At 33.1% G+C, this 24,804-nt stretch overlaps 1 pseudogene; it reads right to left on the reverse strand.

The window, feature by feature from the left end:
• Positions 1–3,251: 3,251 nt before the first annotated feature.
• Positions 3,252–5,120, reverse strand: LOC116875651 (annotated as a pseudogene).
• Positions 5,121–24,804: the final 19,684 nt, after the last annotated feature.

Here is a 24,804-nt window from a genome sequence, read left to right on the forward strand (position 1 = left end):
CTGAGGCAACGTATTTAAACTGGAGACCTATTAGAGTCTTGGGCTCATTTTTGTAAAGCTTTCAGTTCAATTCCAGTTAGCCAACAGACAGTTTAATATTAGTTTCAGCTGTACACTTTAGAGAAATACAGAAACAAATAAGTTTGAATTCCAGGTTTCTATGTTGACTAATAGCAACGAGTCCAAATTGTTTTGCTTAATAGAAAAATATCTATTTACTACCAAACAAGTTATACCAATAGCCTAGAAAGGTAAGATGGTAGATGAAAACAGGGAATAGCATTAACAACTTTTGGACCATGTCTATAAAGTATAAAGGAAAGAATCATTTTATGATAATTTTCATGTTTTATCCTCTATGCAGGTGCCACACGGTTACTGAGATCACTACACCCTCCGTTGATTTGGTTCTGCTCCTGCTACATTCCTAAGTTACAAAATTGCTTATTTTGTGTTAATTTTGAAGGATGCAACAACATATTTATATCAACTAGGGATAGTCTCTGAGGCTGAAGGAAGCCCTTATTTTTGTGTGTGTAAACATGGTATTATGTCTTTAAATTGCAAATTTCAGAGAAACCACTGCCTAGTTAACCTTTAAAAAACTGTTCTTGGAGCAAGAATTTAGAAGACTCAGGTTGATTGTACTTGAATAGTTGCAGCACAAGTAATAAATACATGAGAGACTTCCTCTTGGGGCACAAGACCACATTTATCTGTTTTACATCATTACTTTAATGTGCTTAATTACTTTATCATTATGAATGTACTTTAATCAACAGGACAAATACTTTCCAATGCTTCCTATATTGTAGTCTTTTAGAAGAATACAGGAAAATGTTTATAAGGCATTTTATTCCTTAACCAGCAGCTAAAAGAAGAGATTTTAGAAGTACCTGGAGATATGGAGATCTTAAATTACATGTAAGACATCACTGGAGAATCTGGAAATAAAAAGGATTTATTCTCTCTAGGCTCATTGAATGCTACCTTCTCACAAATAACTATTAAGATGCCCTAATATACATTGCTTTCACTATCTCAGTCTTAGTTGCTAAATAACTTTATAATAAATGACATTTTCTTTAACTGACAGATCTCCTGAAATTCAACAAACAAACAAAAGCATGAGATAGAAGCCTAATAAAAGTACCTAATTAGGAAATTGGTCCCTGAAGGCACATTTTCTCTCAGCCTAAAGGACTGCTTTATAGCCAGATCATTGTTTTTTATTTTCAGTTGGTTTCTCTAATTTGCATGTGCACACACACATGCACAATACACAAAAACATTTTCTTTGAAGACAATTAAAATTATTTTGCCAATCAGGTTAACTATCCAGATGTTCTTTTAAATATATCACATTTTTCTCTTTACTAACACAGTGTTTCAGAATGAGAAAAGGCTTCATGATGTGGAGTTTACAACAAATTCCTCCCCTGCTAGAATTTCTGTATTTTTCCATAGAGACTCTTTTATCCGTGAAGAGAATTATTGTGTGTGTTCTTTGCTATGTTCAACTTATTTTCTATCTTCAGAGCTAAACACAAGAGCATGAAAAGTAATAGTTTTCTCTCATTTTTTAATTATTCCTCATGTATAATCTAATCTATATATTTATACTTTCCTTAATGAAGATGATTGCCATGAAAATGCTTATTAAATATAGCAGCATTACAAATATTGTCAGATCAATATTACTCATAATATCCAAAACTTTTTCGGAACAGAAAAATTGATAAATTTAGAGAAAATATTCCACTTGTACGGATTTCACGAATCTGCAGATAAATGTTTGATTGTGTAGAGCTCAGTTTAGTTTTCCATGTGCAGTCAAGCGACAGATAAGTGGCTGGGCTGGGCTCAGGTTTGGTGATAAATAATATGATGCACTATTATTATTATAGTATCTGTTTCCTTTATTTAATCTCCTCATGAATTAGCTTTTATTTTATTTTGATTATATTTAATTCACAACTATTATTTCCTAGTTGCTTTTATTTTTCTTATTAAGTTTAATAAAATGAGAATTATGAATGTGTTAAGCTAACATAATGAAGATACAATATTATAAAGATACTTTGTAATATAATAAAATATACAGAATGTATTTTCTTAGTGTTTAATTTTAAGCTAAACCATTAAAAACTATTTTAGCTTCACTCAAATCTGACATCTTTTATTTCATTCTCTCACATAAATTATCAACAATTTGTACCTATTATTTTTTGGAATAGTAAAGTGGCTTAATTTCTATGTGAATAAAATATCAAAGTAATAAAATTTTGAATTTTGAAGAAATGTCATGTTGATATATGATTATGGGGCATCTTCTCTTCCTGTAAAGATCAAAATCATTTTATTTCAAACTATTCAACTCATCCCTTCCACCATCAATTCTTTGTCATATACATAATAGGGAATCAGATATTTTTTTTTTCAAAAACTATAATTCAGAGAATTAATCACAAAATTACCACTGCATATTAGACCTTATAGAAGGAGAAGTAAAAATAAATTTATAGGATAATTTGATACTTTTTATCATAATTTATCTATTTTCAATAAGATTCTTTATCTGGGGGCACCTGGGTGGCTCAGCAGGTTAAGCTTCTGCCTTCAGCTCAGGTCATGATCCCAAGGTCCTGGGATATAGCCCCGCATCGGACTCTCTACTCAGCGGGAAGCCTGCTTCCTCCTCTCTCTCTGCCTGCCTCTCTGCCTACTTGTGATCTCTCTCTGTCAAATAAATAAATAAAATCTTAAAAAAAAAAAGAAGAAGATACTTCATCTGATTACATCCCCTAAAAAACTTTTATATCATCTTTGTAATGGTATTTTTTTTTTCTGTGAACTGAACAGATCAAACTAGTTCAATGTTAAATGAGCATGATTTAGGTACATGTACTTTTAGGAAATTTTTTTTAAAATTTTTAAATTTTTTTTTATTACACACCAATTAGTTTATATTTTAGTTCTTTATAAAGAAAACGTTAAGAAAATTAAAAGCATGTATTATATGGCTTAAAAAACATACTTCCAGATTTCTTTACTTATCAGATGGAACAATTTAGTAGCTATGTTCACCATCACAGACTTTAGTCCCATTCAATGATATGGCACATATGCAAAATTACTAGTCACAAACAAAAATGTCTCAAATATAGTAAAAATGTACATATAATAAAGGTAATTTTACAATGCCAAATAAGAAATGTTATTTATGTTGGCTGTGCTTCAGAAATTTAGGGTCAGTAGGCTTCATCATGGGGTACCTGGGTTAAAATGTCTATTTTTTTTTTTTTTTGCTCTAGTTCCAAGTTGAGTAGTGTATGACTCTATATTATAATTTACTTTTTCAGTCATCTCTAGGAGAAACTTTTCATCTTCTAAGCATTGAACAGACTCCTAGAACACTGTCCTTCTGTGATCTTCTACACTTTGTTCTTCCATTTCTACCATTTGCGAGATAGCTTCATGGAAAATAAGCAATTGTGGAGAACCCTCCTCACTTTGTTTACAAGGAAGTTTCACATCATCCCTCTGAAGGGAGTGCCTATACCCTACTCTGCCTCTAACTCCTCCATCTGATATGGTGGATGGTGCATTATTGGATGAACATCCCAGCAGCAGTTGGATCCACAAATTCTTTCACACTATTTGCATATTTTAATGTATCAGGAGTATTTCCATAGGATGCCATCCCTGGAGAGTTTGTATCTATCATGGAGGCATTAGAGTCTTCACCTATGAATGAACCTCTTAAGACCTAATTAAGTTTACTTGGAAGGAGTAGGCGGTTTGTTTCTACCTAAGATTCTAATGCACTCCTTCAGAACTAAAAGACTTTTTACTAATTTCAGCACCTTCAAACCTTGTTTGCCTGTCAGCACTGGAAGTAACAGTCTCTCTTTCATTTCCAGGAGAATTGATGAGAGACAATTTAATATATAGTATTCTTTTCCTTCTAGGAATAATCTGAAATACTGCTTGGCTCCAAGATGAACATGCATTGGCAGATGTTTGACCACATGTTCTACAAGTGTTGCCAGTATCAATAAAGTTTCCATACATCTTCAACACATTTAACCTCCTGTTTCTGTAATCCCACCACTTGAACATTGTTTTCAATCTTCAAGCACTCTCAATTTTGCTGTCCTGTTCAGCTAGTGAAACACATTTCCACTGTAAATTCCCCCCCCTAAAAAAAAATAAATAAAAGTTGCATATACTGAGATTCAAATTTCTTATAGTTTGGCTTCTTTGGCATTAAAAAAACATCTCCAGCTGCTAATGCATGAATTCCTTTGAACAACCTTTTTTTTTTTTTTCCCCCTTGAACAATCCTGGTTCTTTCTTGAGATGTCCCACTATTTGACTTTTTCCACTTTCAGCAAAGTACGTGGCCATTCTTTCAAATATAGTTTCCACAATGGTCTAACCGTAATTTTGTAAGCTATTTCATTAGGAGCTGAGTCATCAAAGGCAAAATCAAAACCTAATGTTTGGCTTTTAAGTACCTTCTTGAGACAAAACTAAAAATGGGCCATCAATAATTTTATTAGGGATTATGATTACCCCAAGTTTCTTCTCTGCTGAAAGATCATTTTTTTTACACAAACTCACATCCTATGTTCACCAATAGGATCTGCTATGGTCAATGGTCCACAATCCCTTTAAAGTCTCTGATCATACACAGAATTTCGTAATTTGTGTTTGTAACATCAAAATCCTGGGCTCTTAAGTTTTTTCTGTTGTCTTTTTTTCTTGTTGTTGTGGGTTTCTTGGTCTTTTGTTTTTCATAATTTTTTTACTTTTTTCACACAGAATTTCTATGTGCATTCTGTTGTGCAAAGGAAGACTATCCAGGAAGCTGACTAGGTTGTGCACATGCAGAGCCAACCACTTTGTTATCTGTTGGAGGAAGGTCATTCTAAACAGAAGGCATAGTCTGACAATTCTTTACAGTTTTATTTACTTTGGCTGAGGCTGCTGGAGGTACAGGTGTTTCTGGACTACATTCAATTTCTTCATCAGGGACAGTCATAGCTGAGTGAAAAGAAGCTCTCTGGATCAATATCTTTGTCCTTTGTATCTCCATTTTCTATCCATTCGACAGAAAATTTTTAAATGAAAATAGTGAAAGTATTAACCATTGCTTGATATATTTGGGTTCGCTAATCAGGGGCCTTGAATTTGTTCTCATTTCCTCTCTCTCTTTCCATGTGTTTTGTCCTTAACAGTAAAATTCACTTCCAAGCCTGGCTGGGTGTCACTCTACACCCTAAGCCAAGTGACATTAAATATTTTCCCCAAAAGGAACCATTGCTCTGCTAGATGGTTAGATTTCCACATATATCCTGATCTACATGTTGCTAAAGTTGGCCATAACTGTTTACCTCATCTAAGGTGTGTATGTCGGGTGGGGGTGGGGAAGTTGTGACAGTGTGACTGTGAGTAAAGCCCTCAGGGCATGGAGTGATGCCAGGGCTAGGCACTAGGAGAGTGGGAGGGACCAAGCTCAATTCCTGAGAGCCAACCCTGGGGACAGAAATTTTTTGTTTTACATAAGTAAATTTAGAAATCTTCTCATAAAGTTAATGAGATATATAAGTGGCCATAGAGAGAAAATTATCCCAAGCAATACCCACAAATACAACGAGAGGACAGGTGGGCAAATTCTTCCCCAGAAGATAAGGTTCTTTTTAATAAAATAAAATCTTCATTTTTTATCTTGGTAAATTATCAAGTTAAAAAATTTGAATTTAATCCAGTGTAAAGAGAGTCAATATCATAAATCTTATCATAAAACAATAAGTGAAACTGTTGAGTTGAAAGATTACATTTTCAATCTTCAAAATTCACTAAATCCTAAAATTTCCTAATTTTATATTCAATCCTCAAGCTGTCCATCACAAATCTATATATGCTGTAAAGATAGGAAATCAAAAAGTATGAAAGCATACATTCCCCCAATTCAAGATGATTGCATTAATATTAAAAGTATTATTATTAATTATATGCATTTGGGCATTTTGTTGATTTGAGATTAGCAATTTGAAATGTAACATTTAGAAACAATATTTCAATTTCTTACAAAGTAAATTGTTAAATTTTAGGCTCTATTTTTGACATTCTTGCCCTTCATTCATCCTTGCCCCACCAAAAGAAGAAACAAAGAAACAGGAAAATAAACATACTGGGAATAAAATCTGGTATAAACTACTTGGTCTGAACAAGATTTCACCATTTACTAGCAACTTGATTTGGGCAGGTTACTTAATTTCTGTGACTATGAGGTTCCTGAGTGGCTCAGTTGGTTAAGCATATGCCTTTGGCTCTGGTCATGACTCAAGGTCCTGGGATCAAGCCCACATCAGGTTCTCTGCTCAGTGAGGAGTCTACTTCTCCCTCTTCTCCCACCTCTGTTCATACTTTCTCTCTCTCTCTCAAATAAATAAGTAAAATCCTTAAAAACAATTTCTGTGACTGTATTATGTTTTGTTTGACTTGAGAAGTTGATAAATTGATATTATTATACCTTCAGAGTATACTTTAAGATGGCTAAAAGTAATGATGTAAAATAAACAACACAATGAGTACATTTGATACTCATTCAATATTTATCATTAATAAAGTTATTTTTAAATGTTATTGTAATATACTGGTTATTTCCTGTAATCATTCATTACAACTATGATGTGAATCATAAGTCAAATATTAGAGCCCAGATAACAATACAAATGAAGCAAAATGAATAATATGGCTCAAAAGTACATTATTCCTTATAAAACTATAGTATATACAGTATAGGTCTCTTTCTTGCCCAACTGGTGCCAAAAATGTGAATTTTCAATAAACACAGGGATTTTATAATTAAATGGCTTATATTAGTAATGTAAAAACCAAAGCTCCTTTTAAGTTAAGCTCAAAGTTGTTTGGACAATGTATTATGACTTGTACTAACACCTCAATCTTTGACTGCTTTTCTCTGAACATTATTAAAGACTTCTTCCCTGGTCTAAAACTCTTCTTCTCACAATACATATCAAATCTTAAGGAAATGTAAAAAGTGGTAGTAAAATTTAGAAATGTTCAAAAGAATAGATGTTGAAAAAAATTCTTTCAGGTGTAAACCTAGACATTGTGAACAACGAAATAAGATCAATTTCATTTTTGATCTAATCAGATCATGTTATTTTATGTCCAAACAATCTTCAGATTTCTGTAATTGTCATTCCCTCTAGAGTTCTGCTCCTGTCATGGCCAAGTAAACTCCACTGGACCAACACTCCTGCAGATTACAATTATAAATTTAACAAAGCATAAGCCATTTTCTTAAGGCACTGGAAAGGGACAGAAGTAAGCTGATATTCCATGAAAGTTGAAACACAGAGGAAGGGAACAAAATGGCGTCAAATTATTTGTGATTCATCCTGAGAGAAGCCTCAAGCCTTCACTATTTAATGTGGCTAAAATCTAACAAGGACCTTGCAGTCCAACTGGCATGAGGGAACATAGGATGGGATTTAATGTAAATGTAACCAGTTAAAGTAATAGAGAAATATCACAAGGAAAAGTGAGAAGAGAGTCCTAAATTTTTTATAAAATATCTGCCCAGATCTCTGGCTAATCTGTGAACCACTGTGCATAGGGAAAACCCCAAACATACTAAAAAGGGAAATGGAGTTTCATAGTTCAAGTTTGGCCAAGTTGTATGTCTTCAAAAATAAATTTAAAAAAATTAGTCATCAGAGGGCCATAAAAATCATCTGTAGTTTCTAAAAAGTATCCATTGCAATGCCCAAGGAAAAATTTAAAATTAGTTGATATCTAAAGAAATAAGAGGACATAATTAATTCAAAAAAGAAAGAAAAAAAAAGATAACACTGTGTGACCTAGATGTTGAAATTTGCAGATATAGCCCCTCAGTGACTGGAGAGAGATGATGACTGGTATATATAGAATGGGCCATCCTATTTCCCTGATCATTAAAATCCTCCCCTGCTGAGGTCACCTTGTGGTGAACATTCATATGGGGCACACACACATAAGTCTTCTCTTTCTCTGTCATTTGATCAAGGGCAAATCCCCAGGAGGCTGTGGGTGTAGGCTGAGAGAGAGAATGCAGTGCAGTAGAAGAGGAGGTCATCGGCATTTAGACCACTTCTTCATGTACCTTACTTGTGCCTTCAAGACCTACTCAGGCCACATTATGTTATATACAACTTCTGTTTGATGATGGAGCCCTGTTGGGAATGCCCAGCTTTATGTAGATGAAATAAGACCCAGTACATGATGGACAGCTCAGATCACATAGTAATGTGGTGCCTAAGTTTAAGCATGCTGTCCCTTCTAAGACCGGTAGCAGGTCAAGAACTGTTTCTCAAAAGGAGAAAAGTTATCCAGAGGATAAATAGGACTTCACTCTAAAATCCTAAGGGCCTTTGGTGCAATTAACTTATGAGGGCCTGCCAAAAGCTATAAATAGCCTCCGTTTCTGCCACTGACACTTCAAACACCATTGAATCTATTGGATTACAGGGACCAAGTGGCAGAACAACTTGTAAGGCAGGGTGGACCAGTTACAGAGCCTTCTTATGTTCTGGGCCCCCACTGGAATCTAGCAACTCTTCAGGTTGCTCAGTAAATAGGCCAGAATAACACACCTAAATGATGAACATGTTCCTCCCAATATCCAAAGAGATCCCCCAGACATTGTGCATTGTTTTGTTTATAGGAGTAGCCAGATACAATACTTTATCCTTCGTTTAACAGAAATATTTCAACATGATCCACACTGCTAGACCCCTAGAAATTTTACCAGATAGAAGATCCTGAAGTTATTGGATTTATTTCCCACCATTTTCTCCAACATCAAGATAAACTAAATATGGGATCATATGCAAAGATCCTCAAAATTGTAGTGAAACAAATAACCACAAATGAAACTCAAAAGATGGAAATCAGATGAAATCATAAACTCACAAGAATTCCACATATAAAAAAGTATCAAAAACAATATAAAATATTATATATCGAATTTTCAAAGAAATAAATTTGGAATCAGAAAAATGAGAAATCAAAAGAAAATTTAACACAGTCAGGTGTATTTTTTTAAATAATCAATAAACATTCAACAATTAAAGTAAAGTTGTTGAAAAAAATCAGAAAATTCATAAACTGTATGCTACCATAGAATGCAATATATGGACACATGGAGGTGTAAAATACTAGGGTCATTTTAATACATATTGAGTATTGAACTAAAACTTCTAATGTATATTTAATCAAAATACATAGAAGGAACAGAAATTATAGAATGAGCAGAAGAAAAACTTAAAGTGGTCATAGCTGTGCATTTTTTAGGTAATAAAAACATGGATAAGTAGAAATTGGGAAGGACCATGTATTAAAAAATAAAATTGGTACTTGAACACATTGACATGGAGTTATAAAATTTCCAATAAAATGAGATGATCTTAAAAGTACCTGGAGAGAAAAGACAGATCCTTTAAAATAAACAAAAATGAGACTCACAAAAAGTTTCTAAAAATAAAAAGGAATCTAGAAGAGAGTAGAATAAAATCTTCAAAGTACTGAGAGCAAATCCCAATTTTTTTTTGTCTACACAGAAATGCTCTTTCATTAGGGTAAAACAAGGACATTTCTAGATTTCAAAGTATGGAGAATTTAGTATAAATGCCCTATACCACAGACCGTTCTAAAAGAAGTACTTGATCCATAATCCAAAATGTTCACTTACCACATATTTATTGTCTACTGTGTATTAATTACATGCCATCCTAGGTCCTGAAAATTCAACTAAAATCCTTCTTATTAAGACACTTACATTCTTGTGATGCAGCTAAACAAAAACATAAATAAGTAAATAAGTAAAAAATAAATGAATAGATACATATACACATAATATATAATTATATTATATATTATAATATATATAAAATATATATTATATATAATATATATAAAATATATTATATATATTTTATATAATATATATTATAACTATACATGTAGTATATATAACTACATGAGGAAAAATATATATAATATTTTATATACTGAGAAAAACATAATATAATGAGAAAATATATTTTCTATCATATTGATAGAATTCATAGAATCATATTGATAATGAGAAAAACAGAATATGAGAAATATTATGATGAGATAATGAGAAAAATAAATCAGAAGGAAATATGGAGTGCTTGCTGTGGGATTATGATTTAAATCCAATAGGGAAATTCATCAAGAAATATTTTATTCATATGGATAAAAAAAGTATTTGGAGCAAAGGAAAATCAAGTGAAAAGATTCTGAGGCAGGCACATGTCCTATCTTTTGAGGAAGAGTAAGAAAGAACCATTAGAAGAGATGAGGGCAGCTAGTAAAGGAAGTTCAGAAATCATTGTAATGTGGACCACTTTAAGGCTTTTTGCTTTTAAGATGATTAAGATAAGAAGATTTTGAAGGGTTTTGGATAGAAGGCTGGAATACATGATCTACATTTTGTTGATTAATCTAGCTGCTTAAATGCAAAGAGGTGGGGGAATAAAAAAGGAGGAGAAAGTAGAGGAAGAAGGGAAGAGGAGCGAGAGAACAGAAGTTGAAGAAGACAAAGAATGCAAGAAAGAGGAGGAGGATGATGAAGAATAGCCAAGGGGCTATCGCAATAATCACAGCCAAAATGGACTTTGACTTGGGCCAGAGTGGCTGCAGGAGAGGAAGATGTAGTGGTTACTTTCTGAAAATAGCCATTAGAAATTGCCAAGAGATTGCTAAGAGATATGAGAGGGGAAAGAAAAATGAGCTCAAGGTTTTAGTCCAAACAACTGCAAGGAAGTTGCTATTTGTGAAGATAAAGTCTCAGAAAGGTAAAAAAAAAAAAAAAAAAAAGGTGGGGGGGGAGGATAGTAGAGGTTAAATTCAGAGCTGTTAAGTCTGAGATTCTTGTATGTCCAAGTAGGGATTTAGAAGAAGCAGATGGATAGCTGCTTGGAATGGAATGGAAAGAAGATTCCCAGGCTAAAGAAGGAACTTGGGCATTACAACCACAGGAAGAGTGAAGAGGAAGACTAGAACAGGTCCAAGCAATGAACACTGGGGTTTAAAAATTAAAATATTACCTAAATGCCAATATATTTGAATACTTAAATGAAAAAGGACACATTCTTGAAAAACACAAATTATCAGAATTAACACAAGGAGAAACTATGAATAAAAAATATAAAATATGTAAAAATGTCCATAACAATATTATACATGAAATTCATACACTGAAACCATCCATTGGCTATTCCACACTTGGTATAGTCTCTTAATGCAATACCATAAAGCAATGAAAATAAGCAAAATCATGCAAGATACAACAGATTGCAATAGATTGCAATAGATTGCACAGACATCCAGTTAAGCAGAAGAGGACCAATTCACACCGTATTATTCCATTTTTAAAATGTTCATGTGCAGTCAAAATTAAACTGTTATAGGTATTAGAATATTTGTTTCCCATGTGGGCTGATAATGATAAGGTATGCCTTATACCTTGATCTTGGTTTGATTATTTTTATTTAAGCTTTACTGAGCTATTACTGGAATCCCTTTAGACTAATCATTCATCAAACTGTACAGCTTTAATTTTATCTACTTTTTAAGCTAAACTCCCCAAAACATTGTTTTTTAGTTATTCGAAAATACAAAAATAACCAGAACTAACCAGAGATATATTTAAAGTAGTAGTATATTAAAAGGTTAGCCTTATGTGTTTTTAAAATATCCTATAAATATACCATGATTTAATAGGGTTTATACTAGTATGATACTGACAGGTTAAGAAAGACAGAACATAGGTATTGAATAGTAATTATAAGTATTAATAGGTGAGATGGGAAAGTAAAATATACAATTTGAACACAGAAAAGGCCCTAAAGAGAAAAATCCAGAAGCAACTGAAATAATAAATTTCACTACATATACTTTGAAACCATCTGACTAAACAACCTCAAACACTGTAGACAAATTGGGAAAATATTTGCAAAATATAGGATAGATAAGTATCTAAATTTTTACAATCAATAAGAGAAGTATTAACTACCTAATAGAAAAATATTTAAATATCATACAGAGACACAGTAAAATACAAACACCTTATGAATAGGAGTGCTTGATTTGACTCCTAATCAGATTTTCTAATTCTTCTAGTTCTGTGATAAGTGTGTATTTTTCACATAATATGAGAAAATATTAATAAAATTTCTATAAAAACACAATTTTTATTTTGTTAAGACTTTAACATAAATCTCGCTGTGCTTGGAATTTTTTTTTTTTTTCATTAAAAGTCGCTATTATATTTCACAGTCCCTGGAAGTAGCAGTCTCTATTTTACCCTATGAAAATTCAAGTAACTGCTCCCGACTTTCTAAATTGAAACGAAGAGTAACACATTTTATATTGCAACACTATACACATAAATACACACAGTCATTTACTGATGATATTTATGCCTACTACTTACGATGCATGTAGAAGTATTATGGTCTGTTCTATCCTTCCTATCTTATCCTGCTTTATAATTTATAAATGTTGGTCTCAAGGTATTAAGTTGATGTCATCAGACTGTGACCCACAATTTTAAAAGCACTGCTCCAGCAGGTGCCAAATGAGCATACATTTAGTTTCAATAGATTAACATGAATTTTGCGAGATAGTAAGGATAGTACTTATGACCATTTAATTTGAAGCCTGATATAGCAACGTGCTGCTGTGATCAAAAGATTCCAACGAGAGAATCAGTTTAACACTCAAACTTTTGTGCCAATCAGTACATAATTGTTGACTTTGATTGCAGTTCTGTGATGTGAGTACTTTCTAAAAATTGTGTGCATTACTTACCTTTTTGAAAGAAATAAGATGTTTAAGAATAATGCCATTCTGAAGAGAAGGAGAAAAAGTTGTGGCTTCAAGTATATGCATCTTTTGTAAGAAAGGAGGACATTTTCAACATTTTAATGGTCCAAATAAGTGAATATGTAAAACTTTTTCAGAATCATATCATGGATTTTCACAGAGTAATCTCTCAATTGTAAGTAAAAGGAGTGTTATTTGCTCTCAATTTGTAAGCAAAAGGATAGCGCCAAACAATTTTTCTCTTTCAAAATAACACAAACTTTCCACTCCTCTTTCTGTCTTCAAAAAGGTATAAGTAATGACTTCTCATTGTACATCTGAACATTACAATTTTCCTTGTACTTTTAACACTGTTACACAATTTTCAAAGGTGTCATGTTTCGAAGTTTATAGCTATTTCCTCTTTGTCATTTCTTATTTTCTGTTATTCCAAGAAATACGTTATTCTGAGTATAGATAGGGAATTGTCTCCCTCCCCTCTCAGCTAAAATCTATTTTCAGTTATATATTACCAAAACTACTATGAAAACATTAAGTCATTATTGAATGAATTGGTTTCATATCATTAAAAAAAAAAACAGTGGGTATATTCCTAAATTGAGCTTAAAGACTAAAAGGAATTATGCATGAAGACTTTTTCATATTCAGATGAAATAGGGAAGGTAATTTGTAAAGGCTATTGTGGAGGGGAGGGGGTTATTCTGAGTTTGTGAAAATCAATTTGCTTTATGATTGTCATGAAAATAGATTCTTAAATGTCTTCTAAGACTTTTTAACTCCAATAATGTCTTTGCTTATATTAAAATCATAAAAGCTAAGATTTGGTAACAAAATGTATAGGATTCATGAAGATACAACTTTTTGAAGCATATGAAATTCTCTATTGTTTTAGATTGTTTGTCCTATTTTTTTTTTACCTTGAAAAATATCAAACCTACAGAAAAGTAATAGTAAAAGTCATTTTAATGACACTCCCCTTACTAGGATTTACCAACTATTAACATTTGGCAAATTTGCTTTCTCTTTCTCCTTTGCTAAATATTCAAAAGTAAATCACTGACATGATGGTACTCCTTCCTAAATATTTCATCTAGTAGATGAAATACTTTTAAGATCAAGGATAGCCTCCTACATAACCACAATCCCATTTTCACACCAAGGAATTTAATTTGGATTCAGTAATAGTATAAAAAATGTAATCCATATTTAAATTATCTAATAGTCCGTAAAATTAGCTACCAGTCTTGCTTTAATACAAGATTCTACTAAGAATTATACATTGTATTTGGTGACATGTATCTTTCGTCTTTGTCTCTTGACTCTTTTGTCTTTCATAACATTGATACTTGTGAAAAGTCCAGGCCACTTGTATAAAATACTCTACAATCTACCTTTGTCTTTTTATGATCTCACAATCATACTTAGATTAAATCATTTACAAACATTTTAAACCATATTGCAAGGAATGTATACATTCCTTGGCATTATATTGGAAGACATAAGGTCAGTTTTTATGGTTAATGGGAATACTAGTTGGTTCATCTCAGATGATGCTTTCCAACTATATGAATATCTGTTTCCCAGTAACTATTCACACAATGGCTCAGTGTTTGTTTATGGACAGTTGCCTTAATCAATTTTTTACATTAGTGTCTGTAAATTGGTGATTTGTTAATTATATCATTTTTCTGTACTTACCCATTTACATTCTTTAGTAAAGATGGTTACATTCCCAGCAGTTCTATGAATGAAGACTGTCCACTTCATGAAGCATTAAATAAAGTTTGTTTGTAGCACCTAATTGTCTTTTTTTATGGTTTTTTTAACAGTCTTTTGTGATGAGCAGGAGGATCAGAAGCTGACTGCTAGCTACCTGAAACATGATGAGATGCACACTGAATCCTTTGAGCTTCCTGTTCCTCTCATCAGGACCAGAAACTGTGGGTCAGTCACTCTCAGATTTAAGCTCCACTCCATTGTGCTCAGCTCTCTGTTCCGAACAACCCTTATTTTTAAAAAATCCATATATTTATATAATATTGTTATATTATATATAAATACATATTTTTGGCTTCAAATATTGCTTTCAGAGTATGAAGTAAAATACCAAACTTTCCAGTTTTTAAAAAAGGAACAAAAGGTGGTGAATTTTCTAGAGCCAATAAAGAAAAACTTGAAGCCACTATTAAAGAATTAATCTCATCATGTTTTCTAAAACATAACCAGCTATGGGCTGTTTAAAAATATATATATATTTTTTTCTTTACTTACAAAATAGAAAGATCAAGGTTAAAGACTATATATCCAACTGCCATCAGATCATAAGTGACAATAAAATATCATCTCTACCTTTTTTATTAAAAAACAAAAACAAAAACAAAAAACTAGTTCCCAAAAAGAGTTCAGGGTTTTTTAAAGTTCTCAGAAAAGCTCTGGGATCCTGGAAAGGCCCTGGAATAACTATAGGAGAAGTCCACAGTGAGTGGTAGCCATTAGGAGACTGAAGAGGAAGGAATTCCAATGTCTGCAATGTGTGGTAGCCATCAGGGGGCACTTACAAACCCTCGAGGTAAGTCCACAGCATAAACCATTGGAGGGCTTGCAGAAATAAATTAAGACAAGAAATTCAGAATGTTTGACCAATGTCACAACAAAATCTAAGTAGAATCAAGTTTTACAAGCCATCAGGCCACCCTGATGATAAAGATGATAAAGAAAACATCTCATGACAGGAACAATAGATCTGTTGCTAGTGGAAGCCAAAGCCATAAAATTGGTGGGCACAAATCCAACATTAAAAGGAGTTAGAGCATGAGTCACCTAACCCTGGACTCTTAGGATGAGTTGATCACAGAATGGGTGAAATTGATACTGTCACCTATCAACCTCAAGAAAACTTCCATGCAACAAGGAACATCGTAAAACAGCACAAAAATCCCCAACTCAATGACATATTCCTTTTAGGCATTAATTTGAGACCTGAGTCTCAATTAATTAGAGATCCTAGGCCTAGCTAAAAAAACACAATCTTCAAATTTCAAAGAATTGAGCATTCCTCCTTCTAGCATACCTCTTTATATGTCTAAGAAATATTTTCCTGGAAGCTGTAGATACCTACAAAAATGGTAAAATCTTACTAAGACAATCTAGAATTACCATGGCCATTATGGGAAATATTGCAATTGGCCAAAAATATTTATTAGAGAAGTACACTTAAAAGCAAGTATTCCCAAATCAAACAAAGAGAATGGGATACCTATTTTAATTGCTATGCAGAAGCCTGCAAAAGGATTCAGGATTCTAAGAGAGCTTCATTAAAAGATTCATTGCAAAAGGCTAATGAAAAGTTAAAGCCACAAAAGTTACCCAAAGCAAAAGATTGTAAGATCGTGTGACCCCTACTGCTCCTCTCTATCCTCCTTTACTTGAGTATTTACAGTTTATTAAAATTCCACTTGAATTGCCTTTCCATTCTGCAGAGACTACAAAGCCATAAAATAAGTCAACCAAGTTAGTAGCCTTAAAATGGCAGCAGCTCCAGGACCAGAAACCTAAACCCACACCTGGGCCTCCCACTTTGCATCCTGCTACTGGTCCATCATCAAAACACTGGTCCAGAAATTGGAGTCTCATTTGTAATTCTGGAAAAAAGATTGTTCTCAAAAGTTTTATACAAATCTTTCCATACCGACTTGAATGCCCCCATATCTCAAAGGAGGCCCCCAATATGGCCTCCCCCTAGGGCTGATGAGATGCTGAGGGATTCTCTGGTAAACTGCCATGAGCTATTCCCTTTCAACAGCTGAGGGGAAACTAAAATTAAAATTAATGGAAAACCCTGCTAAATTCCTGAAGGTACTGGAGCTACAAACTCTATCTTAAACCTCACTCTCTCTGGAGCCTACGGATTCGATCCGGGGAAAACTGGCGGAGGCCTGTGAAGGGTAGCAATTCTTACCAGAGTCAGAGTCAGCCTTCTTGGATCTTGGTTGTGCCCAGTAGAGAAAGGAAGGTAAAATGTCACATAGTTCCTTATTGGTTTTCTGCCATTTTCTCTCCCAGAGATAGCTATGCCTTCTTGTTTTGCATCCTGAAATCGTGGCTTGGCTTTCTGTCAGGAGCATATAGCTTGTTGATTCTCTTGTATGCAGACTGCTCAACTGTCAGGTTCATGTCCAAAATGTGTCTGGACAGAAATGTGAGCTGCACCCCATTTGTGGATAGGGTCTGTCAAATGACAAAATGAACACAACTTACTAATGAGTTCCCTTTATTCAAGGGATTGGGGGAGTGTGGCACTTCACAGGCAGCGGAAAACTGTTCCTCAAAGACTTTGCGCCAGTGAGTTTTACAGAACCTTAGAAAAGGCAACAGGAAAAAGGGCGTGATTGCCTAGGAGGTCAGGGATTTCCATTTAAGACTAAGCAGGCCCTATTCCCTAGGTTAAGGTAAATCAGCTAAACCTGAGTTAGAGGGTTGTGATGAGTGTGTTGGGACTCCTTGACAGGTGTTTCCTGTAAATGCAGGCTGACTTAGGTTTAGGTTTGTGGTGTAGGGCTGGGCCACTGGAGTGGCCTCCATTTTGTGGATCATGATAAACAAATTAGCTTTATCAGGTCCTGCCGACTGTTGCTAGCTCTCAGGGGAATTGTCTAAGACTTTCTTTTGGCTCTTTTTGGGAGTAGCTCTGGATCTTTGCAGGGTATTATCTTTTGCTCCCTTTTGAGGGGATGTCTCCTGCATCCAAGGGGACATTCAAAACTGCCAAGAATATTTACTGTTTGTCCTAGCTGAAACCCAACAAGATATTTGAGAGGATTTTTTTCAATATTTTATTTATTTATTTGACAGAGGGAGAGAGATCACAAGTAGACAGAGGGGCAGGCAGAGAGGGGGAAGCAGGCTCCCTGCTGAGCAGAGAGCCTGACCCCGGGCTGGATCCCAGGACCCTGAGACCATAACCTGAGCCCAAGGCAGAGGCTTCACCCACTAAGCCACCCAGGTGCCCCTTGAGAGGATTTTTTAAGGAGCCCTAGGGTCAAAAGTTGACCAAATTGGAAGCTGATATTTAGACCCTTATAGAATTTTATTTATTTCTTTTTTAGGTCTTCTCTCCTAATAGAATGAATGAATGAAACAACGTACCCAGAGAAGAAAAACATTCCAAAGACAAACATATCTAAATCTAAAACACAGAAATCTTTTGATTTCTATCATAGTTGAAGATCTTCTCCCTAATATAGAAGCAAATTGAGGATAATATAGTAGGATGACTGGCTCAGTCCCTTCATAGCATTCAGGTTGTAACCCAATTCTTCAAGGAATTAAAAACTGTCCTCCAAACTGAGCCTTTACAAGAACAGAAAAAGCCAACATAATCCTTTTTATCAATTCCAGAATCTTCTCTCTTCACTTCAAAAGGTTAATAGGTGTTGTAAAAATTTTGGATTTAGGAAATAATAGACCTTGGAGGAGCTTATATTCTCTGTGCCTTTGAGATGTGAATGTTCTACTTAGTCTTCTCTAGAAACTGAGAGCCATCTCTTCAAAATGCAAATTTCAGGGAGGTAATTCCTGTCAGAAGGAAGCAAAGGGAGGAAAAGCTTATTTGGAAACTAGGTGAATGAAAAATCTTAGAAGTCATCTCCACAAATACTGGTAAAAGTTTAAGTCATCTTAATAGGTAAACGTAACTTATTCCATCTGCCAGAAATTACCGACTGCCAGAAACGACCCACTACCCACTGAATAGATATAAAAAATAAACATGCAAAATGCTAAACAAAGCTTGCTCCATGGCTGAGTCAATGTATACAATTACTTTGAGTGGTATGCTATTTCCCTCAATTTTCTCTGCTATGCATTTGATCCTACTACATCTGTACAGGTGTTTTTGTTTTTTTTTTCCCCAGTAGATACCATAACTTCCTAAAACACTCATATATACCCAGAATATCTTTACTACATATTTTACTGTCAAGTAAAAATTTGCCATCTTATCAAAATTCCTAACCCCCCTCCCTCTGTATGGTAATGATAATGCTTAATCATTCTAGAAACTCAGTTGTAAAAGGGTGTATTTTGATGATATTAAAAATCTTTCTTGTTGGTATCATTTGATTTTCATATTAGCCACTTTGTTTACAGTCAGTCAAAAGTATATATATCCAGGTTAGTACTATTAATTCTTTAGTGATTTAATTTGATACTGTAACTCACTGTAGTGCATATACACATTTAAAAAAAATATATATATATATAACTATCGTGAAAACTGAATCTCTTGACATGAAAAAGTCTCCTTTAATATTAGCTAAAAAGTGTCCTATTTTAGGGGCGCCTGGGTGGCTCAGTGGGTTAAAGCCTCTGCCTTCGGCTCAGGTCATGATCCCAGAGTCCTGGGATCCGTCCCCGCATCGGGCTCTCTGCTTGGCCAGGAGCCTGCTTCCCTTCCTCTCTCTCCAGCTGTCTCTCTGCCTACTTGTGATCTCTGTCTGTCAAATAAATAAAATTTAAAAAAAAAAGTGTCCTATTTTATTATTATTAATTATTATTATTATTATTATTATTATTTAGTACCAGATCATTATGGTACTAGTATAGAAGTCTCTGGAAGACCAATTATTATTATGGTCATTTAAGATAGACATGGTTATTGCATTGTGGGAAGAAGGCTAGCTGAAGACAAAGTATCTGACACCCTGCAGCCCTCCCTCTATCCCCCAGCTCCTGGGTGGGATATGTGTGATATTCTTCCAGGAAGCTCCCAACTGCCTTAATGTTATTGCTTTACTAGAGGGAAAAACAACCTTACTTTGACAATGGCAAGTCCTCTGGTATCTTGTAGGTTCTCTTTAGCATGTGAAAGTTCTTTTGAAAACCTACCTTATTCCCTACCCCCAGCTCCCAAATATATAATCAGCCACTCCTCACAATCCCCCTGCAGCAGCTCTTTCTGCCCACAGGCCCTGTCCCCACGCTTTAATAAAACCACCTTTAATAAAACCATCTGAAGAATTCTTTCATGGCTATCAGCTCTGGACCCCACCCCACCAGATCTTACCTATATTCCAAAACCACATCAAAATGATAAGAGATGATTGAGAATCTTTAGGAAAGGTATTCCAAGAGATAAGGGAGAAAACTTATTCAAGGCAATCTAAAAAACCATTAAGCAACTTTATATCAACTCTACTGTTAATATCCAAGAAAAATAAACAAAAATCTGGTCTGCAAATAGCTCTTAAAGACCTGTTCAATAGCCAAACATCAATTTAGCTTTGAAATGGTCTCTTTACCCACTTATTCCTGAAAATGAAGAGGTGACAGGGATTGATTTCAGTGCCTAATGTCAGCAAGTTGACACCATCATTTCTAAAAATATTTAAAAGCTGCAATTTTGCCTCTCATCCTCGATCTTCACAGCAACTCAACCTGGCAGCAACAGGAATCACATTCTTAAAATAATACCTACCTCCTTAAGCAAGCCAAGCAATGTTATAAATATCCATTTTAAATTATCTCGCAAACTAACCAATGGGACAAGAAAAGAAAAAAAAAAAAATTCACTTTGAGCTCCAAGCAAAAATACCAGACCCAAATGTGAAATGCATAGTGGGGTATGTGTGAGTGAGATGTTTTGCTTGAACGGATTTGCCCAAGAGCTAAACATCATTGACCAAGATGAAACTACTACACCTTTGTTAAGTTCTTTGTAACTCATATCTATATAATTAAAATTTCAACAAAAAGCTCTTATAAAACTCTTCATCATATGTCAAAGTATGATATTTTATTTTAAAAAAATTAAGTTACATGGTGATGGATAAGGAAGGCACGGATTACATGTAGCACTGAGTGTTATATGCAAACAATGAATCATGGAACACTACATCAAAAACTAATGATGTACTGTATGGTGACTAACATAACATAATAAAAAAAAAGAAAAGAAAAATAAATTAAAAAATTAAAAATTAAGTTTATTTTCAAAATGGGCATTTTTGGCTTCCTATTTACCAAAGCAGTGTATTATAAGTCATTTGGAAACTACAAAAAAAAAAAAAAAAGACAAAAAAATAATTCAAATTTACCTGTGGATATCAATCATTTCACAAAGTATTAACAAACTATTAATACACAATGGGATATCAAACAATAACCTGATATTTTTTCTTAAAATAAAATGCAAGTTTTTTCCATGTTATGAGGTCTCCAGGAAGCTGTTATTCCAGCATGTTCTACTGTAATATTTATAAATTTTCCTCTATTTTAGGACTTCAAGTTTCTCCTCTAATATTTGCTATAATAAACAATGTCCCTACAGATGCTTAAAATTATTTTTCTGAACAAAATATGTTATGTAATTTTAAACCAGGAATGATAATGCTATAGTTTAAATCCTCCATATTTTTTCATTATTTTGCTTAAAATGTTATATTAAAGTATCATACTATAACATATTTTATCAGTTTATAAACACATTGCTCCTGGATTTTTTTAAAAAATGTATTTCAATCCCATATTATTTGGTACATGCAAATTCAAAAATGCTCTCTTTGCTTTGTAGATAGATGCATTCTTACCAATATAAAATAACACCTTTTCCCATCTACTGCTTTGAATCTGAATTCCTTTTATATAAGAACAGTATGACCATCTACTTTTTATAAAATATAAAATAACACCTTTTCCCATCTACTGCTTTGAATCTGAATTCCTTTTATATAAGAACAGTATGACCATCTCTTCTTCCTTTTTGTTTACTTGTTGCCATTATATGTTTTATCCCTCCTTTATTGCTAGCCCTTTATTACATTTTGTTTAATGAATATTCTTTAAAATAAATGTATTTAATCCATATTTATTCATTTTTATTACATGAATGGACCTACCTAATGTATGGTCTTTTTTTTTTTTAAGAAACTCTTGGTCATTTTTATTGACTATGTCCAGAAACAAATTTAGCTCCATATAGAAGAAAAGTGAGAGACAAAAGAATTTTAATTTTTTTTTTTACAGCTCTAACATCTCCATTCTGACCTGTGCTCTTTGTATATATGATTAAGTCTACTCATGTGACCTGGAGTAGAGAGAAATAGTATTAAGAAAACTCTGATGGCTGTTTCCAACAATCACACTGTCTCAGAAATATATATATATATATATGATCTTAGAACTGTTCAATATACCATAACTATTCATAGATGAACAGTATTTCTCCTCAAACCAATAAGAATGTGCCAATTTTAAAGTTAACATGTTTGGAGATTTAGAATTATAAAAGTAGAGAGAGTTCAGGAAAAAGAAAACACATAACTAAATGACATGGTAAAATTAGATATTAATAACCATTAGACAGTCATTTCTGCAACAGGTTCCTTAGTTTCTCATGTGCTGTATAATGAGATGATCTTGTAGTCCTTATAAAAGAAAAATGATGGAATCCCATTATATATAACAGCTACTTTCTCTACTTATTAGTACTCTGTATGTTTAGAAATATATTCACAATCAGAGGTAACTGGCTAGAGATATATTCACAATCAAACTGCTTGTAAGAATCAGTCAGTAGATTCTTCAACTACCCAATAACAAGAGCAGGAGATGAAATACACTTATTCTCGGCCATTAAAAAAAAAAAAATTAACTCATTGCTCACCTGAAAATTATAGTCATTTTTTCTGGGATCCAGTGCATTACTAAATGGAGCTTAATTTGCTTTGACTTAAAAAAAAAATACAGAAAATAATGAAACTTGCTCACTAGAATAAATATCTCAAGTTCTAGTACTACCTGAAGAATAATATAAAGACACTGACATTTAAATTAAAGTCAGGAGCTCCTGGATGGCTCAGTCAGTTAAACACCCAACTCTTGATTTTGACTCAGGTCATGATCTCAGTGTCGCAAGATAAAGCCCTGGTTTGGATTCCACACTCAGCATGGAGTCTGCTTAAGATTCTCTTTATCTCTCTCTCTCTCTCTGCCCCTGCCTAAAATAAAACAAATTAAGGCTAGAAAATCTAATAAAGACTATCATTGACTCACAAAAGACTATAATCATAATATATTTGCATTGTAAAGCAACATGTTGGGTAAAGATAAAAAATGAAATGTAAAATTAATGCCACAAAAAGATGAAGCTTATTTCAGAGTACAGATTTTTTTAATTTAAAAAAATGAATTAAAATATCAGCTTTGAATTTTTTAGCTATGTGACACTGGATGAATTACCATTTTTTCTCACTTATAAGAGGGTATGTTAAAAATAATTTGAAAATAATGGTCTTGTTAAATGAAATAATGTGATTGGCAAGCACGTAGTAAGTCCTCAAGGACTATCACATGTAAAATTTTTTTTCTTTTAAATCAAAACAAAATAAGATTTCTTGAAACTGTGAGTTCCTCTGGTGAATTTGAAACATTTTCATTTTCAGTTATGTTTTGATATGAAGCACTTTAGGATATATTTATTTTCATTATATTCATACTAGCTTAAAAAATTAGATATATAATCATTTATTTAAACAGAGTTAAGTATGATGGTTTAAAAATATTATTTTTAAAGATGGAATTTGATGGTTCTCATGTTTAAAACAAAATATAAGAATTTAACTGTGATTCACCTTATTTAAGTCTTTTGCTTCTTATTTTTAAAGTAACTATAATTTATCCTACATAAAATCAATTGCTGCACTACATAGCTAATTTTGTTTACTTTTGGCACCATATTGCACTTTAACTAAGAACATTTCCAGAGAATCACAATGCCAAAATTTTGTTTTTCTAATTAAAAGAAAAGGCACTGTAAGCTGTTTTATTAGAAATGTGGGTGATACTATTAAAAGCAGATAATGATTTAGAAAAGTGAGCTTAGTATAGGCTGAACTTTAGTGCAGAGTATGCAAAATGAAACAGTGCACACTAATCCATTAAAACAGGGCAGATTATTTTATGATCACTAAATATTTTTACATAGATAATGTAAGGTAAAGTTTTACTTGTGTTACATATTCTAAAAGCCCACACCTCAAAATTGGAGACTTATGTTTTGCCAAAAATGGAAATTATATCATGTAATAAAAAGATAACTAAATGTTTGCACATGTGCCCAAGAGGTTGGGAGGTAGAGAGAAGAATGTACACGTAAATATACATTCATAATAGTAGAGATGAGAAATTACTGTGGCATTATTTTTTAAAAGAATGAACAGCAAAAAACTGAAATTAGCAATATAATAGGTTGGGTAGGTCATGATACATTTACACAAAGAATTATTATGCAGTCAATAAATGCATATTATATATTATTATTATTTTTTACATATATATTATTATTAAGAGGGGGAAAAGATGTGGAATCATTTGTATTATACATTGGTATTTTTAATATCCATTTAACATGTTAGCATACTTTCAGGATCTGACTAAGCAGTTTTGAGGGTCACTTGGTAAGTCAGGCATGTATACTCCCTGCAAGAATAAGTGTTTCTATTTTAGGCTGCAGCAATTATTACAGTAAAGTCATATATAAATACTTGATTTCCTTCTGGAGCATAAGGATATATAAGAAACCATTAATAGTGGGAAGTTGGAAGCAAGATTATAATTTTATTGTTATTAGTACTTGAATTTTTAAAACTTGTTTAACTATTAGTAGATAATTTAGTTTTTTAAATATAGACTTTATGAATATAATATTTATGTGCATCATTAATTCATATGCTTTTGTCTCTCCTAGAGAGATATTTTAATATAAGCTTGAATGTATCCAGCTTTTTTCAAAAGGCTAATATCAATCAAGAATTAAAAGTTTCTCTTTTAGCGACTTTGAAATATATAATGCAGTATTACTAGCCACCATTCTGTACA

The sequence above is a fragment of the Lontra canadensis genome, unplaced genomic scaffold, assembly GCF_010015895.1.
Source record: "Lontra canadensis isolate GAN:19392208 unplaced genomic scaffold, GSC_riverotter_1.0 scaffold42, whole genome shotgun sequence".
In the NCBI taxonomy this organism is placed as follows: Eukaryota; Metazoa; Chordata; class Mammalia; order Carnivora; family Mustelidae; genus Lontra; species Lontra canadensis.